This window comes from Urocitellus parryii, chromosome 15 (assembly GCF_045843805.1).
Source record: "Urocitellus parryii isolate mUroPar1 chromosome 15, mUroPar1.hap1, whole genome shotgun sequence".
NCBI classification, from domain to species: Eukaryota; Metazoa; Chordata; class Mammalia; order Rodentia; family Sciuridae; genus Urocitellus; species Urocitellus parryii.
In genome coordinates, this window is record NC_135545.1 from 23,074,141 (window position 1) to 23,081,483 (window position 7,343).

Consider the following 7,343-nt stretch of genomic DNA (forward strand, 5'->3'; position numbering starts at 1 on the left):
AATGCTTCCAATGGAAAGCACAGCCCTGCCACTCACCTTAGTCCCCTTCACCACTTGTACCTTGAGGCCTGGCAGTTAACATGGGATTGCCCCTTCACCCTCCCTTGGACCCTGCTCCCAACCCCTGATACTGTGCCGTGGTCCCAGGCCTTGAGCCCTTCTCCCCATATGCCACCCACTCCACTTTCTCCCTTCCCACTGTTCCCCCTCCATGTTCCTTTTCTTTCACCCAGGCCCAGGTACTAGCACTTGGCTCTCCATTACTGGGCCCGGTTCCTTTTGATATCCTGGCTACCATTCTTGAGGACCATTTCCCTATTCCTAGGTTTCAGGCCCCTTTTGCTGGCCCCCTCCTGTGCCTCCCCTCTGATCTCCTCGTGCTGTGGTATCCTGGAATTGCCCGGAACCTCTGCTACCCCTGCTTCTCCCTAGCCTATGGTGCTCGAATGGGTCCTGGCAGCCTGATCCCGCCCACACTTCTGTACACCAGGTATCCCCTCACAGTACCCTCTTTGGCCCTACCTCCTTTGTTCCATGTCCCACTCTGAGGATCTACTCACCTGGGGCAGAGGAGTGGAATTGGCTCGACTCTGCACCCTGAATGCTCCCTATGGGAAACACAGCCCTGCCACTCTCCTGAGTCCCCTTCACTTCCTGAACCTTGAGGCCTGGCAGTTAACATGGGACTTGCTCAAATCCAGCCCTGAGTGATCCCCTCCCTTCTCTTCTGTCTCCGCTTTTCCCTGCTCTGACCTGGCCTTGGCCCTCCTCTAGGTCCCTTGTCTTATCCCCTCACCCCACCCATACACATCCTGCGGCCCTTGAGGCTGTGCCGTCCTTTGGTCCTCTTGACGTTTCTGCCTCTGCCAGGGTGACTTTCCTGATCCCCTTCCCAGGATGCTCATCAGGCCAGGTAGTTGATCTGGCCTCGTGGCCCTGTGAGTTCCCTTTGGGAAAATGTAGCCCTGCCCCAATCTGGGCCCTTTGCCCTCCCTCAGCCTGTGCCCTGCTACCAATCCTGACACCCTGCAGTGGACCTGGGCCTTCAGCCTTCCTCCCCAGTGCCACCTGCTCAGATTTCTCCAACCCTCCCCTCCCCATCCTTATCTGTTTTCATTCACGCTGCCCCAGGTGCTAACACTTGGCTCTCCATTACTGGGAACAGCTCCTTGCTTGAGCCCCTGGCTGCCTTTCTCAAGGACCCTTTCCCTTCCTTTGGCTTCAGGTCTCTTTTTATAGACCCCATCCTGTGCCTCTCCTCTGTTCCATTGGTGCTATGGTATCCTGGCACTGCTAGGACCTTTCACTTTTCCTGCTTCTTCCTGGTCTTGGCTCCTTGAATGAATCCAGGCTGCCAACCAACCACCCCCCACAAACTCCATAAAACAGGTATCCCCTCACAGTGGCCTCTTTTGACCCTCCTTTGGTCCAGGTCCCTCTCTGAGTATTGACTCACCTGGGTAGAGGAGCCAAATTGGCTGGCCTCTGCACCCTTAAAGCTCCCTATGGGAAATACAGCCCTACCTCTTGCCTGAGTCCCCTTTGGGGTCTAAAACTTGAGGCCTGGAAGTTAATATGTGACTTGCTTCAACCCAACTCTGAGAGATCCACTCCCTTCCCTCCCCTGCCCACTGGCCTTGCATGCTGCCCCTACCCCAAACCAGCCCTACCTCACCCTGACCCTTTGAGCTTTATTCCCCAGGACTGGCGCTCACATGAGCCCCTGACAGTGTTCCTCATGTCACTTGCCATAGCATGGATTCTCTTCCTATTGGGTCTGACCTGGGGGACCCTTGCTTGGGACTGGCAGCATGCTCCATTAGGTGCCTGTTGTGGTTTTCTCTGTCTCGTTGGCCTTGTGCAGCCCTTCCTCCTTTTCCCCTTGCACTTTCCCCTAGCATTTGCAGGTCTCCTGCTCCTTCGGTCACTCATTCATTGTCAGTCAGGTGGGTCCTTTACCTGGGTGCCTGGTTTGGGTCCTGGATCTGGCCTACCCCACACTCACCGAGACCACCCCCCCACTGTGCTCTCCCATTGCCCTCCTTCTGGCTGCCTTCCCTTTCCAGGCCTGCTTTGTCAGGTCCCTGTCCCTGAATTCTCATCTGGGCCAGGGCGCCTTATGGAAAATGGATTCCTGCCCCTTGCCTGGGCCCCTTGCTCTCTCTGGGCCTTTGGTCCTGCACCCGGAACCCTTACACCTGGCATTCTCCCTGGGCCAGGAGCCTTCTTGCTCCCTGCTGGATCCCCTTCCATCCCTCCAAAGTCTGGTTCACTGTCCTGATCCCCCTGCCCAAGCTCTGGCCCTTGGATCTCCATTCCCTGGCCTGCCTCCTCGTTTGTGCCTCTGGGCGCCTTTTTGCTCTGTGCTTCGCTGGGCTTGAACTGTGGGACTCGCTGAGGCCAGTATCCTACTACCCTTGGCTTCCTTGAACCTCAGAACCCTACAGTCACCCACCTGCCCAGCCCCGCCCTTTCCTGCCCTTTCCTGGTCTGATCCCTCCTGTTGGTCCCTAGTGTGGGCTCCTTTCTGGAGTCCTGGCCTACACCCCATCAACACCTTTCCTCTGTCCTTTGGCGCTGTACCCTCCTTCATCCCTCCTATTGTCCCTGTCCCTGCTTGGCCCCTTTTCAAGATTCCTTTCCCAGGATGCTCACCATATCCAGGGAACTGGAATTGGGTGTATAGCCCTGTGGGCTCCCGTTGGGAAAACATAGCTGTGCCCCTTGACTGGTACTTTGTAATCTATCTGTCCAGGCCCTGCTCCTGGATCCTGACACCCAGCATATAACCTGGGCCTTAAGCCTTTCTCTCCCTGTGCCATCCACTATCCTAGGTCCCCTTTCTCCCATAACCAGCCCTCTCTGTTTTCATTGGAACCAGGACCGGGTCCTGGCACTTAGCTCCCCAATCTTGGGTCTGGCTCTTTGTTGGAGCCCCCGGTTGCCCTTTTTGAGGACCCTGACCCTCTTGCTTGATTTCAGGCTCCTTATTGGCTCCCTTCCTGTTCCTTCCCTCTGTTCCCCTTGAACTGTGGTATTTTGTCATTTCCACGCCCCTGCCATCCCCTGCTTCTCCCTAGACTAGTCTCTCCAATGGTAGCTGGCTCCCCACTGACAACCCCCAATTCTGGACCAAAGGTATCCCTCACATTGCCCTCTTTTTGTCCTGGTCTCTATCTGAGAATCTACTCACCTGGGGCAGAGGAGTGGAATTGGCTGGCCTCTGGGCCCTGAAGGGTCTCTATGGGCAACACATCCCTGCCCTTCACCTGGGCCCCCTATGCTGTCCAAACTTGACAACTGGCAGTGGACTCGGGCCTAGTGATAACCTTGCCCTGGGTGATCCCCTCCCTTCCCTCTCCTGCCCTCTACCTTGCAAGCTTCCCCTAAGCCAACCCAGTACTTCCTCACCCTGACCCTTCATCCTACAGTCCCCTGGCCTGGCTGGCAGCCTGAGCTCTTTACTGAATTACTCAGGTTGTGTTGCTTTCTGTGATGTCTCTTCCTGTCCTGTCTGACCTGGGTGTCCCTTGATTTGGCCCCCAAGCTCACTTCCCTCTGTGGCCTTTGAGCAGCCCTCTGTCTTCTCATAATAGCGCTGATCCTACCTCTCCTTCCCCTACTGCTTTTTCCTGGAGAAGGGGCATCCTGCTCTTGGGTCCCTAATAACTTTTGTTGGGGTTGGTTCCTTACCTGGGCTCCTTGATTGAGTCACGAATCTTGTCCTCCTCTGCACCCATCGCAACCCCCACTGTGCCCTCACACTGCACTCCTCCTGGCTCCTCTTCCTTGCCAGGCCTTTTGGCCTGGTCCCTGGCCCTTGATCCTCATCTGGGCCAAGGCACCTTATGGGAAACAGAACCCTAACCCTTGACTGGGCTACGTGCTCTCCCTAGGCCCTTGGGGCAGCACCAGGAACCCTGACTGCATCCTGCCTCCTTCCTGCTTGATCCCCTGCCTTCCCTTCCCAGCCCTGTTCACTCTCTGAGCCCCCTGCCTCAGTGCTGGCCCTTGCCTCTCCATTCTCTGGCCTGGCTCCTCTCTTGAGCCTCTGTGGGTTTTTTGTGCTTCGTGCTTCCCTGGGCTTGAACTGTGGGCCTCCCTGGGCTCCCTTCCCCACTCCCCTTGTCTTCCCTGCATCTCACAACCCTAGTGAAGCCCCTGCCACCCTGGCTCCGCCCTTCCCTGCACTCCCCTAACCTGGACCCTCCTCTATGTCCCTAGACTCAGTTCCTTTCTGCAGTCCTGACCTGCACCCTAGAAACCTCATTCTTCCAGCACTCCATGCTATGCCATCCTTTGGCCCTCCTGTTATCCCTTGCCAGGCCCTTTTCCAGATCCTTTTCCCAGGATGCTGACCTGAGCCAAAGGATGGAACTGGGATGTTTGGCACTGTGGACTTCCTTTTAGAAAAGGTAGCATTGCCCCTTTTCTGGGGGCTTTGGCCTCCTACAGCCTGGGCCCTGGGTTTCAGAGGAACTCCTATAGCCCAGGAGCCAGGGATGAGGGACTCCCTCCTTTATGCGGGACACCCCTCCCACCTGGGTTTTTGGGGAAGCTCCTATAATGCTGCAGCCAGGGTAGAGGGCACTCGCCCCTATAGGCAGGAGACCCCTCACACCTGGGTGTGGGGGAACTCCAAACAACCACAGCCAGGGAAGAGGTGACTCGCCTCTCCAGGCAGGAGACCCCACCCACCTGGGTTATGAGGGGAGCTCATACCAGCACAGCCAGGGTAGAGGGGATACGCACCTGCAGTCCGCTCTACCCTGGTTAACTTGGTATAAAAGCTCCCTACAACACCCAGGTGGGAGGTTGTCCTTCCTGGAGTGGCGAGTAGCCTCTTCCCTGGCTAGGGCTGTATAGTGCCCCCCCCACCAGACACCTAGGTGGGAGGGGTCTTCCACCTGCATGGGAGATTCACATCTACCCTGGCTGCTGTGGTACAAGAGCTCTCCCTGACACCCTGAAGGGAGGGGGTCTCCTGCCTGGAGGGGCGAGTCTTCTCTACCCTGGCTAAGGTGGTTTACAAGCTCGCAGTGAGACCCACGTGGGAGGGATTTCCTGTCTGGAGGGGTGAGTCCCCACTACCCTGGCTGCAGTGGTATAGGAGCTCCCCCACCCTGACACCCTGGTGGGAGAGGTCTCCAGCCTGGAGGGGCGAGTTCCCTCTATCCTGGCTGCGGGGGTATACTAGCCCCCTTCAACCCCCAGGTGGGAGGCATCTTCAGCTTGTAGGGGCAAGTCCCTGTACCCTGGAGGCAGCTGTTTAAGAGCTCCTTTTAACACCCAGGTGGGATGGATCTCCCACCTGGATTGGCATATACCCTATACTCTGGCCTCAACAGTATAGGAGTTTCCCCCTGACACCTGGTGGGAGGGGTCTCCCACCTGGAGTGGCGAGTCCTCTCTACCCTTGTTTAGGTGGCATAAAATCTCCCAGGACACCCAGGTTGGAGGGGTTTCCTTTTTGAAGGGGAGAGTCCCAATGACCCTGGCTGTAGTGGTATAAGAGCACACACACACACACACACACACACACACACACACACACAGATGGGAGGGTTCTCCCACCTGAAGTGGCAAGTCCCCTTTCCCCTGCCTCTGAGTATATTATCTCCCCTGACAACCAGGGTTTAGGGGGACGAGTCCCTTCTCTCCTGGCTGCAGCAGTATATGAGCTCATCTCCCCATAGAAAGATTGGAGGGTTCTCTTGCCTAGAGGAGCTAGTACCCTCCACATTGGCTAATGCAGTATACAAACTCCCAGACATCCAGGAGGGAGGGATCTCCTGAATGGAGTTTAGAATTCACCTCTATCCTGGCTAAAGTGGTCTACAAGCTTCCTGTGACATGCAGGTGGGAGGGGTCTCCCGACTGAAGGGGCAAGTCTGCTTTTCCCTGGCTGAAGTGGTATACTAGCTTTCCTTGATAGCCAGGTTGGAGGGGTCTCCTGCCTGGAGGCATAAGTTCTCTCTACACTGGCCGTGGCAGTAAAGGAGCTCCCCCCCCACGACATCCAGGTGGGAGGGTCTCTGGCCTGGAGGGGCGAGTCCACTCTACCCTGGCTGTGGAGGTATACAAGAACCCCCAACAAACACATAGATGGGAGGGGTCTCCAGTCCAGAGAGGCAAGTTCCTTCCACACTGGCTGCAGTGGTATAAGAGTTGCAACTGAAAAAATGGTGAGGTGTATCTCCCGCCTGGAAGAGAGAGTACCTTATACCCTGGCTGCCATGCTAGAGGAGCTCCCCTGACACTCAATTGGGAGGAGTCTCCGCCAGGAGGCTAGAATCCCCTCTACCCTACTGCAGCAGTATTGGCGTTCCCCAGGACACCCAGGTGGGAGGGGTCTCCTGCCTTGAGGGGCGATATATGAGCTCCCTCCAACACCCAGGTGGGAGGGGTCTCCGACTGGAAGGGCGAGTCCCTGGTACCCTGGCTGCTGTGGTATAAGAGCTTTCCCTGACACCCAGGTGGGAGAGATCTCCCATCTGGTGGGGCAAGTCGGCTCTACCTTGGCTAAGGTGGTATACAAGCTCCCCAAGACAACCAGGTGGGAGTGGTCTCCTGCCTAAAGCAACAAGTCCCATGTACCCTGGCTTTAGCAGTAGGCATACAAGCTCCCCAAGACACCCAGGTGGGAAGGGTCTCCGGCATGGTGGGGCAATTCCCCTCTACCCTGGATAAGACGATATACAACTTCCCCCTGACACACAGATGGAAGGTGTCTCTTGTCTGGAGGGACGAGTCCTCTTCACTTTGGCTGGTGTCCTATAAGAGCTCCCAGGACATCCAGGTGAGAGGGGTCTCCCACCTGCAGAGAGGAACTCCTCTATCCTAGCTGTGGCAGTATAGGAGTTCCCCCAATACCCTGGTGAAAGGGGTCTCCCGCCTGTAGGGGCGAGTCCCCTCTACCTTGGCTGCAGCTATATTCGAGCTCCCCACACAACCAGATGGGAAGGGTCCCAGACTGGAGGGGCGAGTCCCCTCTACCCTGGCTGCAGAGGTATACAAGCTTCCCCAACACCGAGATAAGAGGGGTGTCTCCTCTGGAGTTACGAGTCTCTGCTACCTTAGATGTGGCGGTATATGAGTCCCACCTCCCATTACCCAGGTAGGAGGGGTCTCCCACCTGGATGGGCTAGTCACCTCTATCCTGGCTGCGGAGGTATACAAGTTCCGCGGATTCCCATGAGGGATGGGTCTTCAGCCAAGAGGGGCGTGTCACCTCTACCAAGGCTGCTGGGGTATACGAGCTCCCATGACATGCAAATGGGAGTGGTACCACCCCTGGAGGGGCGAGTTCCCTCTACCTTGGCTGCGGAGGTATAACAGCTCCA